General features: G+C 37.3%; 1 protein-coding gene across 2 annotated transcripts in view; it reads right to left on the minus strand.

Moving 5' to 3' along the window:
• DMD (dystrophin) overlaps positions 1–26,353 on the minus strand; it is a 1,834,617-nt gene that overhangs the window by 1,743,214 nt on the left and 65,050 nt on the right. The gene's annotated exons all lie outside the window — the stretch shown is intronic.

The raw sequence follows: 26,353 nt of genomic DNA on the forward strand, positions 1-26,353 counted from the left end.
TGCTGATTACTGAATCCTTTTTGAGTATTGCATTGTACAGGTAATGTATGCTTATATCAATGTGAAGATTATGTAGATAATGCATATTTACTACAAATAAACTGAAAAATACAGTAACTGTATTATTCTGACTTGCTGAATCCCATGCTCAAATTTAGGCGGAGGTATAAATCAATAGAATAAAAGCACCTTTATTTTTAAAGTCATTAAGGGAATTAAACAAAAGTCTAAGTGTGTAAGTATGTGTGAGTATGTATTCACACACAGGCATACACATATATTCACATGCTAACATAAAAATATGATTTAAAGTTAATTTTAAAGCCAGTATATCTGTCATAATACTAAATGTTAATGATGTATGAGTATTGTAAATGTATATGAGTAAAGACCAAATGCCAGCTGACTGAATATAACACAGAATTATTAGCCATTTGATAAATTATTTTTGTTCACATAAGTACAGTGAAATTATGTATACAATTGGTATACATAAGTAAATGATAAATAAATAAATAAATAAATAAATAAATAAATAAATAAATAAAGGAGGAAGCCCCTAATACGGACCAGGTGATTGTTACCAAGCTAAAATGAGGGCCTAGAGTGTCTAGGCTGTCCAGTGTTTCAGAAAGGAAAAAAGGAACTTTGATTTTTCGGTATTTCAATTTTTAAATGTTCTCAACTTATTTGCCTGGCGGGATTCAACCAGGAAGCAATGGCTAAAATAGTATGCTTTATCGTAGTTACATAAGTATAGATATTTTACGCAAACACGCACATACACACAACATGCTAAGGACGACAGTCTGCTAAAACAAGCAAAAATGATAAGCTAACTAATGTGCATACATATAAAATGACATCATGACAATCAGTTTATTGTATCAATGCGACTTCCTATATTGGCTAATAGATTGCAGGTTCCTTATTTTTAGGGCTGCAACGAAATGTTTGAGATTCAACATTTCCTGGAACAAGGAATTGGATTTTGTAAGTTGTGATCACAAGTCCATGCCTGTTTTGCATTGGTTTATTTAACAAAGATGCTGCTATTTTGCAAAAGGGGCTGTGTATAGGACTTATACCTGAAAACCTGCACGGTAAATAATAAGCACACATTATAAGAGTCAGGATGATGTCTGTCACATTATATAGTTCCCTGCACTTTTCTAATAAGGTGGGTAGATTTCAGTTTCAGGCAAAGTTGCAACCTTATACATAATTCATCAACATATTTCCTGCATATAAGGTAAAAATGCAATAGGAAGAATGGCAATATAGCATATACCAGGCCTGCAAGGATTTTGGAATATAGGCAGAAATAAGGGGACGTATTTAATACGTGAATAAACCTCATGAAGGAAAGAGACGAGACTTCTGGGTACATATTGAAATAAATGCAAATATATATTGGTGTTCCTAGGAGAGAAAGGCGATGGGCTCTGGTGAATGATCCACACTGTACTATAATAGGAATGACAGAACTAGAAGCCCAGAAATGCTCCGGGCTATTGCCGGTCAGAGGATAGTTTGGTTCACAGTTCCAGGGCTCTAACTGAAAGAAATCATTGATGCCAGATAAGATGTAAATTTACATGCAAATCTTATAAGCAAAGGGATCTACACTCCCTGGAGTTGGGGATTTGCACTCTCTGTTCTTCCATCAAGAGAATCGGGTTGATTTCAGGGAGAGAAAACTTCTAGGATCCCTTCTGACACAGCCTCCTGAATACCCTACAACCATCTCCAACTCATGGAAAATTCACCTGATTACAACTTAGATGCCTAAAATTTCTTTGGAAGGCAATACCTGTTTGTCGTATTTACTTAAATACAACTGTACTGAAATATATAAAATGTGTTTAACGAAAGAAAAAATTACCAGAGGTATTTCTCAGTTTTGAGAAGGATATATATTTAAAAAATGAATTTAAATATAAAGACAATTAAAAGCTGTAAAGGGGTACTGCCCTGAGGAAAAGGAGCCAGAAGCACAGACTGGGAACATTATGAAAAACTTTGTTAAATTTATATTTTGGCTCAGATCCGTCCACTAAGAGAGCAAACAAGCAAAGTCCCAGAGGTATATAAAGCTTATACCTAACACTGGTGAGGGTCAGTGATTAGACATGAGAAAATGGTGCTTTATTTATTATTCTGGGCATAATAACCTAAACTGGAGGATTTAAATAAACTGGAGGAAATTCAATGCAACAGCTAAAATGAATGACTAAGGAGCTAGAAGATCTTAATCTGGGTAGAGCTGCAAGAACAAAATATGTGCAGTTTAGCTCTGTGCTAATGAAAGGAAAGAGATAACACTAAAAATAACTGAATGGTGCAAGCTTCAAGGCAGCAGAAGAGTTCTGGCACAAATGGATCTATCCAGAAAAAAATGAGACTTAATTACACAAAGGAAAAACTGTTGACTGTGAGGAAAAGTGTCCTGAGATGAAATGACTGCTGTTGAATGGGGAACCATCAGAGAGGGAGTGATGAGGGTGTTATCTTGACGCTTGAAGCAGCTAAAATGAGACACGCTGCCCGAAAACCCATTATAGAATAAATGCCACCCCTTTCTCCCAGTCCTAAGGAGACAGATGCACATCAACATAGAGAGGAGAATTGCAGAGCGGACATCCCACCAGAATACGGGGTGGTGAGTCAGGATTTGGATCTCTGTCTCACTGGCATGAGGTGTAGTCTTGCTCAACCTACTTTACTTCTCTGTTACTCAGCTTCCTTTCTGACTATTCTGCTTCAGGGGAAAGTTGTGACTAATTTTGTTGCCATCTAAAGGCTTTCATGAATAAGGAAACAGACTTTACAACAAAAATTTCATGTGAGCTGATGCCTGTAGAGTTAAGGACACTACAAAGTGTAACAGTGAATCAATGAATGATGGCAACTATCATCCAAACAATGGGTTGAGAGTCTTAGTCAAACTAATGGGAAGCATTTACGAGTACATCATAAATGACTTCAACTGACAGATATCTTTTAAAACCAAAGCAATTAACACTAGACTTCTATGATGTATTTAAAATGGTGAAGGAAGCACGCTGCACTGTGCCTCCAATCTTATGCTTGCCTCTGATTTTTTCCAAGTTGTATTCATTTGTTCCCTTCTTCTAATATGATACTTGAAGCTTAAAAATATACCCACGAAGTATATATCAAAAGAAAAAATCGGAGACTCTTAAAAACTGAGAACAAACTGAGGGTTGATGGGGGGTGGGAGGGAGGGGAGGGTAGGTGATGGGCATTGAAGAGGGCATCTTTCGGGATGAGCACTGGGTGTTGTATGGAAACCAACTGGACAATAAATTTCATGTATTAAAAAAAAGAAAAAAGAAAAAAATAAATAAAAAGGAAAAAAAAGAAAAAAAAAGAGAAAAAAAATCAGTAAGTTACAACGCATAAAAATAAACACATGCCCATCCAAAGAACTGAAGTAACAACTGTAACTCGCACCAGAACCTAGACTCGTGCTTCCATACTACCCCTTCACTGTACTGTACCCCTCCCCCTATCCAGGGTAACTACACTTGTTCTTTGTTTGTCTTTTTCTTTAGGCCTGGCTTTTTAGATTTATCACATGTATGTCAAGGGGGAGTAACACATGGCATCCGAAAATATGCATCATGGGCATAAGGATTACTGGGGGCTTAGTATTTTTGAGAGGTTGCAGACACTGGATATCTCCATAAACAGCAATTAGTTACCCTTTTGTAAGACACACTCACAGGTAAAGGAGAAATCTCCATTTGTAAGGGCGTCTCCCTCTCTGATCCAGGAAGAGGAAGATTACTAAATCTCTGGAAACTCTTATCAAAGGAGGCAATGACTTAAATCTGCATAACAACCATATCCTTATTTAGAATGTTTTTCCTGATAGCCTCTTATAACTGGCTCACTCCACCCTTCAACTACCCCCACCCCTCCCCAGAGATGGTACTTTAAGGTGGTGGTTTGGGCGTTTTCTGTGAGTTACTCAGTTTTCTGGGTATCTTCCATGTATACAGATGGTATACATGTTTTTAAACTCGTGTTTATTTTTTCTCTGTTACAGGAGACGTTGAATAAAGAAGAGCCTGTGTCTTTGATTACAGGAGTGTCTTAGCCAAGAACCGAGAAAAGTAGAGGGAAAAGTATTTTTCTTCTCTTACATATACATGTATACATCGTATTTTGATTATGTCTTACTATGCTTGAGCTTTTCTGAGTGTTGTTGTCTAATATAGGGATCAGGACACCATAGTCCACGGGCCAACCAGCAGCTTTTGAGTTTTATTAGACTCATCTGTACCCATTCATTCACATAATTTCTATAACTACTTTGGCACTACAACAACACAGGTAAGTATCTGCAGTGGATGACCCACAAACTTAAAATACTCATTATCTGGTCCTTTAAGAAAATATATTCGCTTGCCTCTGACAACGGAAGTGTTTTTATCTTAATTTACACTATGATATTATGATGTTAACATGTTCTTACATATGGTCATAGTTCACACATGTGACTGTAGTTCATGCATTTATACTGCGATACGATATTCCACAGAATGATCATAATATGATTATTTGCTATTGTAGAGAGTGAAGCTATAAATATCCTGGACCTACTCCCTCTCTGACCCAGGGTAAAGTGATTTTTTAATTTAATTTTTTAACCTTTTCTTCTGAACATGCAAGTTTTTAAAAATTTTTCGAAAAAAAGTAGACTGCAGAAAAAATTTTTTAATTGCGTTCTGCCCTACCAAGACATCCACTATTATTTAATGACATGCCTTTTTCCCCTCATTTGCTGTGAAATCCCTCATCAATTAACAGCTATCAGTGGATCCCTATCACCTCAGCTTCTCATTACTTACTATTATGCATAGTTTATAAATCTCACTTTAATGATTTTACTAGAGTGTTAAGTGTAAATAATCATTGGAGGGCAGAGTGGAGATAAAAGGTAATAACAGACATGCAAAAAGAAGTCATGAGATTTAGGAAATGTTATTAATTGCTGAAATGCTGATAAAGTTTGAACACATATGTTCTATTCTTTGTATTTGTCAGAACTCAGTTCAGCAACCACAGGTGATTTTCACAGCTCTACATGAATCTCTTCATCCTACCATAAAGGGCATAGAGCATCTCTTTAAACCCCAACTTTTCCCTCTCATTTTGATTCAGCAAAAGCTTCTGCTACTCCTGAAACCCTTTCTGCAAAGCTTCCCAGAAACACTGCATCCTACACTTTCTCCATAGGACTCTTCCCTTCCCAATTGCTTCTTACCCTTTTCATCCTTGCTCTTTCTCCTAAATTACAATTTGCCAAAAACGTAATCCTCCTCAGATAACTAACTGGATAAGGGAAGAGCATGTAGCCAAAAGTGTAGGCATGGAGAAATCTGGGGTTCTTTCTACCCAAATAGTTTTGGTGCCATAATCATCTTTATGAGAGTACAATCATGAATGTTACCTAAAAGACTAGGAACTAGTCCTAATTTCTTGGGGAGGGGGGTGCTTATATAAGGGAATCATTGCAAGTACTTGTGTTTGAGACATTTTTGTCTATGATAATTTTACTCTCCTATTTTCTCATAATGTAGTTACACATGTGTTTGCAAAAATGAGTTCCACAACTACTAGATGTTTAGGTATCCTACACAAAGACTTGCATTGTCAGAAATTTGAAATGCTTTAACAACAAAGAGAAATGGCTATTCCCAGAAGAGTTAATATGCCACTGTACACGGTTACTTTGTAAGAGGGTAACTGTGTGCACATTCTCGCAAAATGATTTAATCAAGGCCCTGGCTATAAAAGAATGGGTTTCTCAACCAGCAGGTACCTGAGGAGAGTTTAATAAAGAGATTTGGGCAGCTTTAGCAAATCCAAGAGATGGTGAAAACTCCACAGTCGACTTTCAGTTTAAAGGGTCAAGGGGAAAGAAGTTCCTTGAACTGGAGAGCCAGGGCCACTAGAGATCCCACAGGGGCCAGGACAACAAATAGTCCATTCCTAGTCACTGAGCTCCAGCCAGACCTCTCTCAACTGTAAACCAGAGGGCAAGGGAACTCTTTGAGACAGTTCCTAAAGAGCAGCCTCCAGGGCACAAAATAGGTTGTAAAAGAATGAAGAGTAGATCTAAAAGTTTAGAAATATTTTACATGTTAAAGAAAAAATTGTTCCCCTCAGTTTGCTGTAGGATGTTGTGTTGGCTGTTCTTTATTCAACCTCTTGTATCTAAAGGGATTTGCTAAAGGAAACACCCTTAAAGCACCAATCCTGGTTCTGAGGCAGAGCCACTGAATGGATGAAAAACGTGCAACTGTTTCAGGACATCTTATACAACCCATATCTGAACATGAAGAGTCTCTCTCTCTCTCTCTTTTCATTACAGTAGCTAATAGTAAACACTGAAGCCATCAGTATTATACTGATTTCTTATAGTAAAACAGCCACTGTTAAAAAGAAAATTACAGGCCCAAAATGGCATCACTTAGGTTAAGGCCCCAAGTCAGTAAAGCAATATTTGATATCTAACGTGACTGCATTTTCAACCAACCGGGAATATAACCTTTAACTGCGAGGTCAGGAATTTTCTGGTTAGCGCCAGCAAGGTCACATGGGTCTTTTCCATCCTCCAAAGGAAGATGAGGTAATCCCCCTACTAAGATCCTTTTGTCCCCAAATGAAGGTGACCTCACCTGAAATAATCCTTTCTCCTGTTTATAATTTCTCTATTCTGCCTTTAAAAAACTTTCCCTTACTGCGCCCCTTTGGAGCCCCCCTCTGCTTGCTAGGTGGGATGCTGCCCAATTCATGAATCATTTAATAAGGGCAATGAGATCTTCAAATTTACCCAGTTGAATTTTGTTTTTTAACACTATCCTCTACTTCAATGACTGTTGATAATTTGACTTTGGTGGCTGTGATGATTATTCAAAGCAGGTGGGGAGAGCAGTGAAGTCTCTTTTCTGTGATTCCTAAATTCCCTTCGTTTTACAGTGGTTCTCCATCTTGGGTGCATAACAGAATCAACGGGGGGACTTTTGAAATCCAAATGCTGGGACCACAGACAGTTCAAGTCAGATTCTCTGAAAAGAACATCCAACCAACATTATTTGCAAAAGCTCCAATGAGTAGCCACGTTTGAGAGCTAATGACTGTGTGGCTCTCCTTAAGACCTACTCGTATGAATCACAGGACAAATTCTGATTTTCTTAGCAATTTATATTTTTAAAAAGGAAACGATATACTGCCATGCTGATAACTTTATATGTAATAGGGAGTGTGGAATGTATTGGGTTTGCGAGCTGGTAACGTCATACTTAAAAAAAACTAAAACTACCAGCATCTCATAAAGGAATCTCTGATCGTTCAGATTACTCGCGTATTTTACCTTTAATTTTGGAGCTCTTATCAGTATTCAAAGGCACATAGAGCTTTTAGAAATGGTTCAGTGAGGAACACTTTATACTCTGTCCCTGATAAATGAAAGTGTTCATTTCCTCTCAGACAAGTCAGTAACAAACAACTATTTTCTAGCAACTGGACTGCATCCACCTATTCATTTCCCATGGCTCATTGGGCATCATTAGGAATGTAACAGGTTTTAGTTACTACCAACCCCAGTTACTGTGGAATTAGTCAATTACATGGGATTTAAAAAAAATCATTAAAACTGTTTTTTTTTTATTTTAAGGTGTCCTTGCATCTATCAAAAACGAGTAGACCTAATTTGTTTATCTTTACTCTGTCAACCCAGCCTATCATATTCTTATATATGTAAAACTAGAACTACCCCTCCATATGTAGAATATAGCTTCTGAGCACTCCAGAGATCAAATAACACAGTTCCTAAGATATTTAATTTTTTGGTAATTAGAGAAAACAATTTGAAATGGTTAAGAACTTTACCACAATGAAGAGCAGAAGATGTAACCCCCGGCAAAATCTGAAAGTATTGTCACGCTAAAAATACTCCCCCCAAAATCAGGTGGTTGCTACAGAGCAGAGAAAGGGCAGTCAGTCCCCATGTACCCAGCATAAACATGACCCTGGTTACATGCGAGTTCACGTTTTTCACAGTGCATAAAATGAACATACGGATTTAAAATCACAAATAGCCAGCCCACTAGCAGGCTGCATGTATCTGTGTTCAAAAAAACTCTGTCACTTCATTAATATTTCTCTCCCTTTCTTCAAATTATGTACTCACCCAAAAGCCTTCCAACTATAAATTAGCTTCGGGTTGAGGTTCTGTGTGTATGTGTGTGCGCGCGTGTGTGTGTGTGTGTGCACGCGCACGCGCGTGCTGTGTGTTGGGGTGGGGGTATCTACTTATATGAGGTCCTACTTCCACACATCTTTGGGAAATCTGATTAGTATGCAGTGGTCTCTACTCATCCCTGGAGGGCAAAATGGCAAAACCAATAACTTTAGCAGGGAATAAGAAGACCCATCTGAGATTCTGTGTCCAGAAGTTCTGCCCATTTTTCTCACTCCTGAAGATCGGGTAGGCTGTATTTTCTACCACGTTTGCAGATTCTGAAGCACATAGGCATAGTAAGGGTTCCGGCCAGGTCTGAAAAAGGGTGTTTCATTTTGCTAATCACAAGATTGTGTATACGATTTTGACACTTCAACAGGATAGGCTTCATGGGCATGTGACCTGTGCTATTCCACAGGATCCTGATTCAGAAAGGCCTCACCCTTGATTCAATGCTCTGTTGCTGCCATCCTGAAATTCACAGTAATTGTACTTTTGCACTTGTATTTTATATGCAAAGTTATAGGAGGCAATGGAGCATAAGCGTGTGGACAAGAGATGCAGTCCTTGCTGCTCATTCATATTTGGTGTTTGCAGTACTCTATGAGCACAAAATTCTCATGAAACCACAATGCACAGGAATTCAGCAGGATTCCAAATTAGTCCAAGGGAAGTGTGGAGTAACCGAGGCCATGGACAACAAGGAGAGGTCACGCTTTCCCATGTGAATCAAAGCTTGATTTGAATGGAGAAAGAAGGCAATGGCTGTCTGAGAAATACTAATGACCAAAACACCCTACTGTATCTTTTCTTACTCATGTCTCTTCCCTGCACTAGCCTAACACTTGCACTGAAAATGATGATATAAGAGGAAAAAGAAAGAGGGCAGCCCAACCTTCCTTTGCCTTTCTTTCTTTTCTGTCTTTCCTTACTCATCCACGAGCTAAAAGTAGAGAGTGCTGATAAAATCTTTGATAAGAAGTTATGAAATAAAACCAGCTGAGTTAGTTTGGTGCAGCATTTCCACTCTTCTGGTAAGAAAAAAATGCATATGCATGGATGAGGTATGAAATATGCATTGCATAATTTCACGGATGCTACATGAGTGAAACGTTTTTATTTTGCATCTAAAGATGGCATTGAACAATATAAAGATGAACAGTAAAATAGCTGCTAAAGATTTAAATTTGTTTTAGCTTAGGACTTCAAATTATAAGAAAAGAAAGCACCATGACAAGTCCAGAGAAAAACTGAGGAAAAAGGGACAAAGGTTTATATTAAGGGATGAAATTAGATTCCATCAGAACAGTCGACTACACATAGATTCTATTTTAAATTTATAAATGAGGTATAATTTGGAGCCAGTTGCTGGTTTATCTCTCAGCTTCAAAGGCAGGAAAGTCTTAGCTATTCTTGGTCACTGCTGACTCCTTATGAGTGTTGCTTTTGCTATGATCTTCTTTGCGCTTCTTTCTTTTTATTTTTCTTAACGTTTATTGCTTATTTTTGAGAGAGAGAGAGAGAGAGAGAGAGAGACAACGAGCAAGCGGGGGAGGGGCAGAGAGAGAGAGAGAAATAGAATTTGAAGCAGGATCCGGGCTCTGAGCTGTCAGCACAGAGCCTGACGTGGGGCTTGAACCCACAAACCACGAGATCACATGCTGTCACCTTGGAATCTGTATTTGGACCAAAGTGAAGCTAAAACCCAGCATTTGTATCTGTTCAGAAAAACTGGATGACGAAAAAGACACAATCAAAACCTAAGTGCTATTGAGAGATAATGGCAGACACAAAGCAGAAAGAGTCTGGCCCAAACGTGCCTGAATAAACTCCCACCATTTCCTCGCGCATCCATCAACATCTCAAATTATTTATCTGATGACCAATCCAGCTGTTTCAAGGTTAGAATACCCTGACTTGTACGCATCTGGGCCCCACAGTCAGTGTTCTTTCAGCTGAATTCGTCTGCCATTGGCCAAAAGGAGGGACTGAACAAGTGAAAAAACAGCCTTGCTGGCAGCTAGGTCATGGTGTTCCTAACTGAAAATAAATAGAACTCACGGCAAGTAAATAATATTCAGAGAAGACCACTCTGTGACCACGTTTGAAACTAGATAGAGATAAGGGCACTCCTCAACCAGGAAAACGACTGAAAAGTCCATCCCCTCCTTTGACTAACAGACTCACTGTAGTTCCTTTACCAATGACACTTCTAGCCCCTTCTTAATTTTTCCACCTCTCAAAGAAAAATTAAAATACCCAACACATTACTGCCTTTACTTCTTGACAATACGCACTTTAGAATTTGCTTCTGATTCCAAAAACCCTCTTTAGAATCCCTCAACATCCACCCAAATTCTCTAACTGTCCCATTCCCAATGTCTCTTACTAAAATGTCCCATGGAGTGAATTCTTACTCACTGAAGCAAACTAAATGAAGCTATTTCTTTGTTTTCTGTATGTTGAGGGGAGATGTGGGGTGACAGATACAGTCCTGGTAAACTCTGGTTAGTAAATTATTGATATTGGCCTCTTAGCTTGCTGCCAGCTGATAAGCACCTTTCCTATGGAAAAAAAACACATCATTTTCAAATGTCTTATTTTTTCTTCTCTCTTCTCTCCTCTTTCTTCTGCAAAAATCCTGTCTTTGTCTTTGTCAGATGGAAATGAGCTGTTATTGGTTTCTCTTGTATACATATAAAATAACTGGCTACTAACTGTATGTCTCTAAATCAGTGTTTTACCCTGTCATAGACAGTGGATTAAATGAAGAATTGGCACTCTGCTGAGTAAGGAGTCTATTTTCTGCCTCCATACTGTTGATACCTTAAATTCAATATCATACACATCGCTTTTTAAAACATCCTTCCAGTATTTCTTCCAACTTACACGCCAGCATCTCTGAAGTTTTTCAGCCCTTTTTCTTCTTCCCTACTCTGCAGCCCACCAGGGAAAAAAAAAAAAAAAAACTACAACACAACAACAAAAAACCCTCCAAAAGGAATATGATGAGGTAAGACATGACTAAGGTGTGAGTGTTTGAAAATCTGGAATAGTGACGGCACCAAATGCTGGCAAGGATGTGGTGCAACAGGAACTCTCACTCATTGATGGAGAGAATACAACATGGCACAGCTACTTTGGAAGACAGTTACTGGTGGATTCTTATACAACTAAACACATTGTTATCATGTGATCCAGTAATCAAGTTCTTGGGTATTTACCCAAAGAAAATGAAAACTTACGTCTACACAAAAGCCTGTACCATGGATGTTTATACCAGCTTTTTTCATAATTGCCCAAACCTGGAAGCAACCAAGATGTTCTTCAATAGGTGAACAGATAAACACTGACTGGTGAATGGATAAAGGAGATGTGGTATATATGATACACACACACACACACACACAGAGGAATGTATATTCCAAAAGAATGAAACCTTGCCATTTGCAATGATATGGATGGAACTAGAATGGATTATGCTAAGCGAAAATAAGTCAATCAGAGGAAGACAAATACCATATGATTTCACTCACATATGGAAGTTAAGAAACAAAGCAGACAAACTTATAGAAAACGGGGAGAAGAAGAGAAAGGGAAACATATCACAAGAGATGCTTAACAATAGAGAATAAACTAAGGACTGACAGAGGAAAATAGCTGGGAGATGGGCTGGATGGGTAATGAGTACTAAGGAGGGTACTTGTTGTGATGAGCAGTGGGTATTGTAAATAAGTAATCAATCACGGAGTTTTTCTCCTGAAGTCAATATTGCATTGTATGTTAACTAAAGAAAATTTAAGTTAAAAAAAAACAACAACAACATTATGGTACTTCCAGACAATGGAATATTACTAAGCAATAAAAAGAAGTAAATTACCAAGTCATGAAATGACATAGAAGAAACTTACATGAATATTACTAACTGAAAGAAGCCATTCTGAAAAGGCTACAGACTGTAAAATTTCAACAATGTGACATTCCGGAAAAGACAAAACTATGGATATAGCTAAAAGATCTATGGTTGCCAGAATTTGGGGGATATGGTGTGGAGGGATGAAAAGGCAGAGTGCAGAGGTATTTTTAAGGCAGTGAAAATGCTCTTATGACATTATAATGACAGATATATTATTACACGTTTGTTCAAACCCTTAGAATATATAACACCAAGAGTGAACCGTAATGTAAACTATGAACTTTGAGTGATTTAATGCATCAATGTAAGTTCATCAATTGTAATAAAGGTACCACTGTGGTGGGGGAATGTTGATAAAAGAGGAAGCTAAGCATGTGCGGAGGGAGGGGGTATATGAGAACTTTCTGTATCTTCCCTTTAAATTTGCTTTGAAACTAAAACTGCTCCCCCCCCAAAATCTTTAATTTTTTTAAATAAGAGGATGAAAAATCTATTAATAAAACCCCCCAAAAAGTGTAACAAAAAATGCCCCCCAGAGGAACATGATAAGACTTTATTAAATTATGGGTGTTTCTAAAGAAGTTTCCCCTCTTCCGGTTCATTAAATAGGATGTTCTGCACCCCCCTCCTGAGAGAGGGGTGTGTGTATGAGCTCTTTCAGGCAGACAGAGAGAAGGAGGGAGAAAGAGATTTGGGAGATAAAGACTCTGGAGATTCAGTAACCTTTGTATTGTTATTTGAATTTGACAGATTAGTGGTTCTAAGAGAATCCATTTGACCTTGAAGACAGGGACATTCTCTTTAAAGCAGCAGAAGTAACCCGTCATTGAAATTGTAGGAAAGAAACGTAAGCCCAACACCATGGTTGACTCTAGAGTGAACTGTACTTATGGTGCCATAATAATGTACATGCTGTTCATATGTTTTCAATTTTTATAATGAATCTTTGATAAAACAAAAGAGACCTAATGATAGTTACAGAAGAATGAAGAAATGCAACCCAACATAAAATTTAAAAGTAGAGTTTACAGAATTTGGGAGAAGAAAGTCAGTAGAAGAAAACACATAGGGCCCTTAAAATCTCCCTTTACCACATGAGAAATTAGAAGATATTGTTGACAGTTTAAAAAAGAAGAAAACAAAGATTTACAGGTTGCATTTAAAATAAACAAGTAACTGGGCACTGGGTGGCTCAGCTGGGTGAACTTCTGACTCTTGATTTCACTTCAGGTCATGATATCGCAGATCAAGCTCTGCACTGAGCAAGGGGCCTGCTTGGGATTCTCTCTTTCCCTCTGTCACTCTCCCTACCTTGCACTCTCACTCTCTCAGAATAGAATAGAATAGAATAGAATAGAATAGAATGAAAAAGTAATTAATAGAAGAAGTATGTGGAACATGTGAAAATGAAGTAACTTTTTCTTATCTTTCATAGGAGAAAGGCTGTAGACAATGAAAAAAATGACAAATTTGAACATGTTATTAAACATTTGAACAAAGCATTAAAAAATAAAATGATTCTAAGGCTCTGTCTGTGAGGAGTACCAAATAGGCGAGGGACAGGACATCTTTAAATAAAAGAACTTGTAAAATGAAAAGCATTCTTTTTTTTTTCTTTTTTTTTTTAAGTTTACTCATTTATCATTTCAGAGAGAGAAAGAGAGAGAGAGAGAGAGAGCACGGATAAGCAGGGGCGGGGCAAAGAGAGAGAGGGAGACACAGAATCCAAAGCAGGATCCAGGCTCTGAGCTGTCAGCACATAGCCTGATGCAGGGCCTGAACCCATAGACCACGAGATAATGAGCCAAAGTTAGACACTTAACGGACTGAGCCACTCGGGGCCCTCAAAAGTATGCTTTAATCATATATGGATCATAATTTGAATAAATTCAAAGCAATGCTTCAAATAATTTAAAATTCATCGATATTCATTGTAAACATTTTTGAGATTCCTGATAAACAAAACTGACAGAAGTAAAACTATGAATGAATCCAAATAAAATTTTATATTTTGAAATTACAAAAATTTATATTTTGATACATGCTCACATATAAATGAGATCATACTATAGCATAATATGAATACACACCATGCATTACAGTCTGGTTTTTGTATTTCATTTATGTATGTGGAATAAGTTCTATATTAATGCAATTATTTAGAAAAGTTTATTTTTTAATTTTTTTTAACATTTATTTATTACTGAGAGACAGACAGACACAGAGCATGAGCAGGAGAGGGGGTAGAAAGTGGAATTATGCAGTCTATGTCTCTCTGCAATTGACTTTTTTTTTTTTAATATTTATTTTTGGGAGAGAGAGCACAAGTGGGGCAGGGGCACAGAGACACGGATACACAGAATCTGAAGCAGGCTCCAGGCTCTGAGCTGTCAGCACAGAGGCCGACACGGGGCTCCAACTCACAGACAGCAAGATCATGACCTGAGCCAAAGTCGGTCGTCTAGCCAACTGAGCCACCCAGGTGCCCCAGCAAAGTTTCTTCTGAAATTTTTCTTCTTTAAATATATACCACCATTAAAAAAAAGTCCCTTACTTGTAAGTACTTGTTTTACTTTCATTTTTCCTTGTAAAATAATAAATACTCGTGTTACTTAATCTTTGCGTACAGACTTAAATATTTCTTTCAATATTTTCTAGAAATCCTCAGTCAAGTGGATGAACCCTGTTACAGATTTGGATGGATATTACAAAATTGCTCTCCTGAAGTATACCAATTCAGTCTCCTGAGACTGTACAAGGTAAAAAACACAAATTATTCTTATTTTTAATTATTCGATTACAAGCAAGGTCAAACATTTTTTTATATGCTTTTGGATTTTATATCAATTCTATCTTCCATATATGTTTTTTAAAGTAGGTAGTGTATTTTTTTCTTAATTGATTTCTAAGATTCAATTTCCAAGTATGGATGAAAAACAATAGGGGTATTTTCCATTTAAAAGTCTGATTTTGTTGTCACTTCTAGAGAAGTATTTTCCATCATCTCATTGTAGCAATATTTACTTATTGTTCTTCTGTTCATTGGGTTTTTTAAGCTTATTTATATGTGAATATTTCACCTAACTGAAATTTAATTTACTCCACGATGTAAAGCAGGGTTCAGACTTTTTATATGATTACCAAAACCACTTCTTTCATAATCCATCTCTACCCACTGATGTGAAAAGTCATTTTTATAACATATACTTGAGTATACTTGGAGATTTTCTCTTTCCTTTTACTAATCTGTTTGTACATTCTTTTAGTACGAGTTTTATTATCATTTTAATATGTAAATGGACAAATGACCTTTCAAGGTTTTTTTTTTTAGCATTTTCTAATTAAGCCTCATCTATATTGTTGCCAGATGAACTTTAGACTAACTTTTGTCAAATCCAAAGCCCTCCCAGTCCCTCTCCAACTTAAGTTTGATGTGTTTCTATTTTCAGTTAATTGGAAAAATACATGTCCAAAATATTAAACTTCTCATCAAGAGATACTAGATATATCTGTCCATGTATGCTTATATCTTTTCATATTTTTCAGGAGTATTGCATATCCTCAAATACCATGCTAAATAAATTCATTATAATTTCACCTTTTGAACCAGTCTACTGTAGAGAATGAAAGCTTTGATTTCTAAAACGTTGTCTAAATAGTTACAAGCTAGTAGGAAAGAAAGCTTGCAGATAATTAATATCTAATTATTTCTAGTTTCTTTATCAATTATATAACTGATAAAGTTGTTGTTGATTTACCTAGGTTCAATTGGACAATCCACCTTCTAATATGAATAATTTTATTTCATTTCCAACACTTACACCCTTCATTTCTTTTACTTGGCATATTTCACTGGCTAGTGTATCCAGAACAGTATTAAAATAGAGTATTTGATCAGTATTCCTGTTGCATTTCTGATTTTAATGGAGACACTTCCAATATTTCAACACTGATTATGGAGTTTCCTATCGTTTTGATAGACATCATTTGTCACAATTATCAACTTTCACCTACCTTTACATTGCTAACAGTTTGTTTCTATTCTTAAATCAGGGAAAAAAAATTAAAATTTTTAAATCAATACTTTTATCAATACTTTTCCAAAATTATTACACATTTTTCTTTAAGTTTTATGTACAATGAAGGATATAAATAGAGTGTCATATTAAAATTTTTTAATGTTTATTTATTTTTGAGAGAGAGGGAGACAGAGCGTTAGTGGGGGAGGGCAGAGAGAGAGGGAGACAGAGAATTGGAAACAGGCTCCAGGCTCTGAGCTGTGAGCAGAGCCCGATGCAAGGTTCGAACCCACGAACCGTGAGATCATGACCTGAGCCGAAGTCAGACACTTAACCGACTGAGCCACCCAGGCACCCCTAAATAGATGTCATATTAATCATATCTGTATTTCTAAGATAAATCCATATATGGATGGTAATTTATTAGTCTCTTGTTGGTGGTATTTGCTGTATTTTATAGGATTTTAACATTTGTATTCCTGAGATTGGTCTATAGCTTTCAATGTACTATTTTTTTTGCAAAGTTCATAATCAAGCCTACATGGGCTTTAGAACATAAATATTAAAGTTTTAAAGCTGTTACTGTGGTTTCAAATTTTTCCAACAGATGAGAATTCATATTTGGATATTTGAAAGCAATTGTCTATAAAATATTTTGATGATATTTCTTCTTTTGCCTTTTTATTTCTTATAAAATCTAATGTTTAGTTGTCTCATTTTCCCTTTTCCCTTGAATACAACAGCATTTAAGGCTATGAATTTTCTTTCATTACAGCTTTGTTCTTATCCTTGAAATTTTAATGTGTGGTTTCCTTACTTCCTTAATTTCTAAATAGCCTACTTTTAAAGTAACTTAAGAAATAACACTTCTTTGTTCTTACAAAAGGAATGTATGTTTACTGAAAAATATCAAAATCGCTATTAACAGAAATAACTCATTTTGCACTATATTAAAAAACTGCTAATATCCTGTTGTTCGTGCTAAGTGGATATACGTATATATACACACAAACAAATTGAGTTTCAGTTTCTTATATTATCTAAGAATTATGACACATGAGCTACTAATTGACTTTTCCTATTTATTTCAAATGGCTTGCTGATTTTAGTACATTATAATTAATCCTTCCAGGCATTTTTTAACAAAAAATTGTTGTACTAAGTTTTTCAATCATATTCAGTGATGTGTTACTGCAAACATATGCTTATGAAGTGCCTATTTTATCAACACAGGGTTTTTTTGCTTATTCTTATGTCTAAATAGTCTTTAAATTTCCTGGCTTTTGTACAGAAAATGGCATGTTGTTTACAAATTCTCTGCTTTTGCCATCTTCCCTGAATATTACAATCACCTGGGGACATTTAAAACATCCCAGTGACCAGATATTCTCCCAGTCCAGTTAAATCAGAATCTTCCAGGATGGAACAAAGCCATCTTTAAGTTAAAAAGGTTCTCATCAAATTCCAATTAGCAAAAAAGGTAGAGAATCAGTGGACTTGTTAGAATATGTAGGAAAGGGGGCACCTGGGTGGCTCAGTTGGTTCAGGTTAAGCATTTGACTCCTGATTTTGACTCAGGTCATGATCTCATGGTTTGTGAGATCGAGCCTCATGTTGGGCTCTGCACTGACAGCCCACAGCCTGCTTGGGATTCTCTCTCTCCCTCTCTCCCTGCTCCTCCCCTGCTCAGAGCTATGCAGATGTGCACACGCTCCCTCCCTCTCTCTTTCAAAAGAAATAAATAAACTTAAGAAAAAAGAATATGCAGGAAAGGATGTTTCTAAGCTTAGAATTTAAGGTTTACATATTTTTCAAATGCTGCTGCTTTAACAGATTAGTGACAAATTGGTAAATAAGCTAATCCCAGTATCTTTGAAAAACACAAGTTTAATTTTGCCTGGAGCTGGAGTTCTATATATATCGTCCAGCATATCCCCCATGTTGGGAAACCATTATAGTCACCAATATTTACGAAGGAGGATAATTTTTCAACTGCAAACCTTTAATTGCCTTTTGAAAAATCCATCCAGATTTCCTTAAGCAAATTTTAGAAATCATATACACGAAGAATTACAAATCCGGCCTTCAGCCTAACTCAAGATTCTAAAAAAAAATCTCAAAAGTCAAGTTGTATTCATTCATTTTTTTTCCTCCCTGCTTTACTTCTATAAAAATGCACATCTCTATTTTAAAACTGGCTTCATGACATCATTGGAAGCTGGTTTCCTTCTTAATGACTCTTAATGGAAGTCATTCAAATTGCATTTACTCATTCATGGAATCACAAATTAAACAAAAATAATCACCAAAAAATGAAAACAGTATGTACCTGGGTTGCCAAGGAATAGTCTAATGTAGCATGAGACCAAAGATGATCTAATTTACCATTATTTAACCATCTAAATGAGAAAAAGCAAACAAACAAAAAACAGTATGTAGTAACAATTTAGCCATGAAGCTATTCTTCAAAGAATAAAAGCAATTGTTAATTAACTTTTCATTGGGGAAAGTCATACATTTTTCATGTTATCATAACATTTCAAAGTGCCCTGGGAAATGAGAAAATGAAGATAATGTAACCTATTGAAATATTATAATTCCAACAATGAGACATTTTGCCCAGGCCTCTAATGAGGGTACTCAGTTAAGGGGGAGGAGTAGGGGAGTACCTAAAAATATGAGGGGAAGAGTAAAAACGCTTGTCCAGGAACATGTTTTAGAGGAAAAACAGATTCCTAAGCTGTTTCCACTGTAACTGACCTAAGGACATGTGCAATATAATTTGTCTTCCTCATTTTACCGGTTACAAAACTGTATCCTAAATCTGGTCTTACTAAGACACACAACTAGTTACTTACTGTTCTACTACTAGCTCTTTCAGAAACGTTCCTGAACATTTTAAGGGAACCATGAAACCTCACTCAAAACTGACAGAGAGCAAGAGAACATATCGGTTCTTAAAAATCCTTCTTGGCCTTGAGAATAGCCAATGAGAAAGTATCCCTTCACTTTTATCTGGTAGAGGGGGGAGAGAGTAGCGTCTCATCCTCCTATGAATTACTCAAAATGTTTAGACAGTGTTGGATTAACGGCTACAGTGGTGCTCTCCCTGTTCTCTGGATGCAACACAGGCCTATCAGATTCTTGTGAAACTCCAGAAAGGGACTGGAGTCCAAAACATAACAGGTTGTATATATGTCTGCCCTGGGAGGTGGGGCTTTAGCAGCATACTCAATTTAATTTAGCAAAACAAAGAGAACCGACATTCCTTTCATTTGAGCGTTATGGAAGAGCTTCAGCATGGATCATCCAATTAAGTGAGAATGAAATCTGGAATATAGTAGGTTGCTCCCACATGTTCATTCTCTTTCTCTCTACCTTCTTAATATTATCTGTGTTGCTTCTACTAAATGCATAGGCACTGAGTATTTCAGTTGCTAAGGAGGTATTTGCTAATTCCATTATCTCTAAATTCTAAGGAAGCTAAATAGAATGTTTTATTCTGGAGAAGCAAATGAGGTTAAAAATATTTAAATAACTTGACCAAGGTTAAACTACAATGTAAAACTGACATGGGATGGGAACATGGGAACCATGTTACCTATCACTTCACTATTTTCCAGAAAGCATGTTTACAAAAATGTTAAGTACAACAATATTTATGGAGTATTTTACATTTTTAAAAATTCTACGATACATCAAAACAGCCTTGGTAAATAGTTATAATTATCTTAATTTTAGAGGTGACAAAATTAACAAGGAGGTTGCTCAAAATTCCCTCATTTTAAAAGAGCTGAAGAAAAGTTTTATCTCAACATTTAACAAATGGAAAATATGGGTCCTTTTCATTAAACCATGTCTTTGTGTTCACAAAATGAACTCTTTCAAAGAAGTGCTTTAACTATTTTAAATCTTTCTACAGTGTATTGAATTAACAAACTGAGCAAAAGTAAATGGAACTTAAAATGCTCCAAACTACTGCCTTTCTTTGGAACCTAAAGTTGTATAGAAAGTAAAACACTAACTTTGAAGTTGTGATGCCCCACCATTGTTTCAATTAAACCCCTAAACACGCACACACACACACACACACACACACACACACAGAGAGAGAGAGAGAGAGAGAGAGAGACAGAGAGAGAGAGAGAGAGGTGAATGATAGATAAAAAGATAAACAGAGGCACAGAAAGACAGATGGATATTTTTGATTCCCACTGAAAATCTGGCAGCACCCAAGTTCGCCTCAATGTGAGATGGTAATTACTGGGAGGCAGGGAACTACCCAAGGACACTTTGTTGTTCTCTTAACAATACATGTGAAATTAGCAAAGGGGTTCCTTTTTGTTTCGAAAGTTCTCACAGAGTTTCATTCCCCATCATGCCACCATCACGTTACTGTCTCCCATTTCTCCTTCACATTCAAAATATTGCCTACTTCAGTTTATGTTTTAAGGTGAAGAAAAGCCTTGGGATGTGAAACACAATGGTAAAGAGTAAAGAAACATCTTCTACAAACCCAGATGATTATAATACATTCTTACCAGACTGAGATGAACGTGGCTCAGTCTCTACCACTTTCCAAACAGGTTTGAAAAATCAGCCTAACTGCAAATTCAAAAGCGATCAAAACCCCACCCTTGTGGAATATGCCCCTGAAAGAAAGGCTTAGCACGGTTGGCAACAAGGAGGTCACCTTGTCAAATGGCCCCAGAAACACCCATTAGAGGAGGTCTGACTGAAAGCAGAAGCAAGCCTTCTTATGTTATTTACCTAACGTCATAAGGTCCGGTCTATGACCATGCCATTTGGCTGTCTGAGAGGTAGACAGGAGTTTGTCAGGGCAACAGGAAGGTATTCTAGACCGAGTAAACAGCCTGTGCCAAGGTGCAGAGGTATAAATACGGCAGGGCACGGGAGGAATTACAGATGGGCCGGCACTGCTACAGTGTATAAGATGTGCAGTCAGGAGCCCATAACCGGGGGCTGGGTTTTAAGAAACTTGTATTCCATTTAGGGGACGTAGATTTCATTATGCAGACAGTGGTGGTCATCTATGGGTTCAAATAAGGTACAAGAACAAATACGTAATAAGAATAAGAGCAACTGTAACAGTTAAGATTTAGTGAGCACTCAGAACAAAGCCAAAGTTCCAGGCTCTTTGCATGTATTAGCTATTTAATTCTTAGGGAAATAGGCATCATAGGAACTCAGTTTTACGGATGAGCAACCATTATGGAGCTATAGCAAGTAGTAAAGGTAGAATTCAAACAACAATCCATGTGCTTATCCGCTTCAATGCCCTGTGTGTTTAGGGAGATCACAATGTCTGCACTGTGCATGGCGAGGCAGACACTGGAGACTGTAGTCAGTATGGCCGTATACAGTATGGGGCCATATTCTTGGACAGCACACCAGAAGCAGAGAAAGCAAGTATTATAAGCCCCATATGCAAGTGGGAACTTAGAATGTTTAAATTATTTGTCCTTAGTCTTCTGATTTTTCATTCATTATACTTACTATTTGCTAGCATTACCTGTTCTAGCGTTTTTAGATCAGACATTACAGAAAATAAACAAATACATAAACTCATCTCTTTATGAATTCAGAAGGACAGGAGGCGGCTACACAAGATGCATGGGCACAAAAGCATCTCAAAATCCCAGAGATACATTCATCTGTGCATTCTTTCATTTATTCACTCATACAGGAATCATTCATAGAGTCTTTTATGAACCATGCACTATAAACTAAGCCCTGGGAATACAAGGGGGTTAGACAGACAATTAAGTTTGCTGTTGTCCACTGAATTCGGTCCAATTTGCAGATGGTACTTGGTTGATTGAACTTCCCGAAGTTCCCTTCTAGGATTATCAAGCTCCCACCGCCAACTATTTTCCCCGTTACAAAATCATCACACACACCATAAACTGAGAAAATTATCAGGCTGGAGAAGCTCAATCTTTTTATGCTAAAGAATTCCTCTACTGTCAGCAATAGTCAGCAGGCAGGCCATGGGATAAAACTACTGTGAGGATTTGAACATCCGTAGCTGCTGATTAGACCTCGCTTTCATCCTGAGGTAGCAGCTTTCCTTCAGGTCACATTTCTCCAGCCCAGAAGTTCCTGAAATCGTGGCGAGGCAATCTAACTTCGTATTTGACACCATTATTTATTTTTTCTGACCCTAACAGACTGCTTCTAAGGACAAGCTTTTCTAGACATATAATTTTAAGGGGAAAATATCAATATTGAAGAAAACAAGTGCACTTGAATGTCACTCTACCTTATGATTCACTTGTTATTCCTAGGGTGTTCTCCTGCAGGTTAAGTGGGCTATTGAACGTACCAAAAAAAAAAAAAAAAAATGCGGAATTCTGACATCTTCCATTACCTGAAACTGACTGAAAATCAGCTTTTCTTCTGTTAAGATGAATTACCTGACAGTAGAAAAATTCTTCCCATGGGTTTCTCCTTTCTGAAACCTTTCCCATCCCTAGTTCTCAGAAACATACTTTGGTGAGTTTCACTCTATCCCAAGGCATTATTCATATAATCCAAGAAAAACTCAGTGAGACTTGATGACTAATTTGCAATGATCTGAGGTACCTGAAATATTTTATTCATTATATTTTTATATTTCTTTAAAATAAATGCACTTACTATCCTAAGGGTAACTTCAATATTAAAAAGAGTCACATTTATTACATATATACCAGAAGGCTGAGCAGCTGCCTTTTAAGCCTATATCCCAAAATAGAATTATTTATGAGAAACCTTAACGCAAATAAAGATACTAAACCCTCAGGGACTCATGCACTTTTATATTTGACATCTCCTCTTTTCAAATATTCATGTAGAATAGCCTTAAGTAGAAACTTCAAGATGTGCTATGATAAAACATTTTCCCAAGCCACTTTACTGTTGATGGGGTGTTTTCTCAGTCTGGATTCCCAGTAATAGTCTTTCCCCTAAATGAAGAAGGGGTAACTCTTCAACTACTTGTGAATGATGGCCTTTGTTCTGCCATTTTAGCTTTCTCCAGAGCCATCACAGGCCACCACATGTTTCCAGCAGCAGAGAGAAAATTCAGGTCCGTTTTCTCACACGTTGATTCTTAAAGTCTCAGTCTTGTGGGAGGCTGGCACATCTTTCACAACCCTTAACATCTCTCCCCACTGTCTCATAGCCCATATATTGGAAATCCATTCGTCACCTGTTTCCCCCAAATTAAGAAGTTTCAGTTTAAAAACAAAGTTCTGTAAGTGAATCCACCCACTTTACTTTCCATGTTGTAAACCCTAGCTCTCATAGCAAGTAATACTTAGTGTTCTTCATTTTTTACCTTAGGTCAAAATTCAGATTGATAAGCTTTATAATAATTTAAAAGTCCACAACACTACGTTAGTATCCAAATGCAAATTTAACAGAGTATAAAAACCATTGTGGACTAAAATGTCATTTTTACAGGCAAAAGATAAACGTATGTTTTCCACTATTAAAAATGGCATAAATGGGGCGCCTGGGTGGCGCAGTCGGTTAAGCGTCCGACTTCAGCCAGGTCACGATCTCGCAGTCTGTGAGTTCGAGCCCCGCGTCGTGCTCTGGGCTGATGGCTCAGAGCCTGGAGCCTGTTTCCGATTCTGTGTCTCCCTCTCTCTCTGCCCCTCCCCCGTTCATGCTTTGTCTCTCTCTGTCCCAAAAATAAATAAACGTTAAAAAAAAAAAATTAAAAAAAAAAATGGCATAACTGAACTAATACCTAATACAAAACGGGCACTAGAAAAGATGTATAAGAGGTAAAACTATCCACTTCTATGTTTTCTGTTCATTCAGCAAAGAACTAGGAAGCCAGTCATATAAGTCCAGTTTGGTGCTTAGGAATTTTGCCCATCTCTACGATAGCGATGCAAGTACAGGGCTTTAAAAAAGTTAACATCAGGGGGCTCCTGGACGGCTCAGTCAGTTCAGTGTCTGGCTTCAGCTCAGGTCATGATCTCATGGTTTGTGAGTTCGAGTCTCGCATTGGGTTCACTGCTGTCAGCACAGACCCTGCGTGTTTTGGATCATACTCTCTCTCTCTCAAAAATGAATAAATATTACAAAAATAAATATCAGTTTTTATTATCAGTTAGATATAACAGGTTATCCTTTTACAGGTAATAACCAGTATTTAACTGTTAATTGTTAAAACCAAAAATAAATATCAGTTTTTATTATCAGTTAGATATAACAGGTTATCCTTTTACAGGTAATAACCAGTATTTAACTGTTAATTGTTAAAACCAAGGATTTTAGACAGTTTAGAATATGAAGGAAGACCTTGCTAGGCACCATTCACAAAGATCCCAAGAGGAGAAAACAAAAAATAAACAAAAGCAAACTGGTCTGGAAACATTCACTCTAGATCATTAAATCCAATGAACTAGGACAAAATTTAAGAAAGCCAGCTTTATGCTGCCTTGATGGAAGAGTCCAAATTATGAAATTAGAGGTAATTTTCAAAGACAATATGTCATTGTGGGAAAAGACACATGTGGAAACCACAAAGAAGCTGTAACCTGAATTTATTGCCAAGGCGAAGTTACGAGGAATGTAATAAAACATCTTTTTTTGCCATAAGAAATATAGAAAGATGGTAGCTGTTCCCCTACATTAATCTCCTTCCAGGTTAACAGGTGCAGCACCAGTTGGCTGCAGAAATTCTCGTCAGAGCGTTACTCAGACTGTCCCATCTGCTTCTTACTGTTTGCTGTATACAAAGGCACGTCAGTATGCCTACCCATTTATCATCATTCTTTCATTTTGTTATTTGCTAACTCGACTGTGCCAGCATGCTAGAATTCGATCAAGCTTAACATAATTTTATTATATCAACAAATACAGTAATAAAATATTTTTAGAGTTTAAGTTCTGTGTGGACTCGTGAGAACCATGTTCTGTACAACAGGAACCTGTCACTGCAATGCATTCACCCAGCATGAAAAGTATCAATAGAATTGCTGCAAGTACCAGTGAGAACCGTACACAGGAACCAAGGACGTCAGGGGTGAAAACAAAGTTTATTCAAAGGCGTCGTGACACAGAAGTCCACTATGAAACATGAAGAGAGAGGTGAATGAGTGAATGGAATGATGGGGGTGGTGTGTGGTGGGCATCTGGGTTCTAGTCTCACTCTAGACATGGCCCCTGAATCACCCCTAAGAAGTGTTTCCAGGGGTGAGACTCTATAAAGTGGGGATGCTATAAAAATCCCTGATATCCTCCAGTTCCTCATTTGCGCCCCAAACCTCTTCATAGCATTCCTTAAACAGATGTAAAACCCCTATCCCCCACCCCAGTGAAAGAAAACTTACTTCCAGAGGAAGCTCTTTCTATTTTTGGCCATATTTAACGGTTACCATTTTTGTTTATCAGTTTTTGTTTGTTTGTTTGTTTTCTTTTCCCTCTACGCCCAGTGCCCCTGTCAATGGCACCTGCACACCAAGGGCCATTCCCGCTATTATCCTCAGGTCCAGCTCTGCTGATGAGGCCTTGTTTGCATCCTGTGGCATCCCATTTGATGAAGTAACTCATGCTGAGAGGGGACATAGCAGTGGGAAAGAACGTATAGATTCTGCCTGAGTTATATTAAGGAGGAAACTTTTCTTCCTCCAAGAGCCCCTGACTCTTTTCATAAATTCCATAAGTAAAAACCAGCTAAATGTTTCAACTAGAAAAACAAAAAAAATTAATTCATTTCTAACTCAAGGTTAAATAATAGGGTACCTTAAACTACTGTGTAGGCATGTCTGGATTCTGCGCTGTAATTCAGAGAGGAAGACTGCCAAGCTCCTAGGACGGCCATCTTCTCTCCTCACAGCTGTGAACTGGAACCCATCAGTGGTCTTTGTTTATTTGATACCCCCTGAGCTAGCACACTGCGGTCTTGATGAGCATTTCTGCGAGGATGTTACTGGTTTAAATATGAGTGCTGACCTATCTCTCGTTCGTTTCTACTCAACCTAGTAATTTTATGTTTCATCCCTTTCCCAGTGAACAGCTCTTCGAATATTTTTTTTTAATTTTAAAAAAGGTTTTATTTATTTATTTTTGAGAGAGACAGAGGAAGACGGCGGGTGTGGGGGGGGGGAGCAGAAAGAT

The sequence above is a fragment of the Lynx canadensis genome, chromosome X (genome assembly GCF_007474595.2).
Source record: "Lynx canadensis isolate LIC74 chromosome X, mLynCan4.pri.v2, whole genome shotgun sequence".
Taxonomy (NCBI): domain Eukaryota; kingdom Metazoa; phylum Chordata; class Mammalia; order Carnivora; family Felidae; genus Lynx; species Lynx canadensis.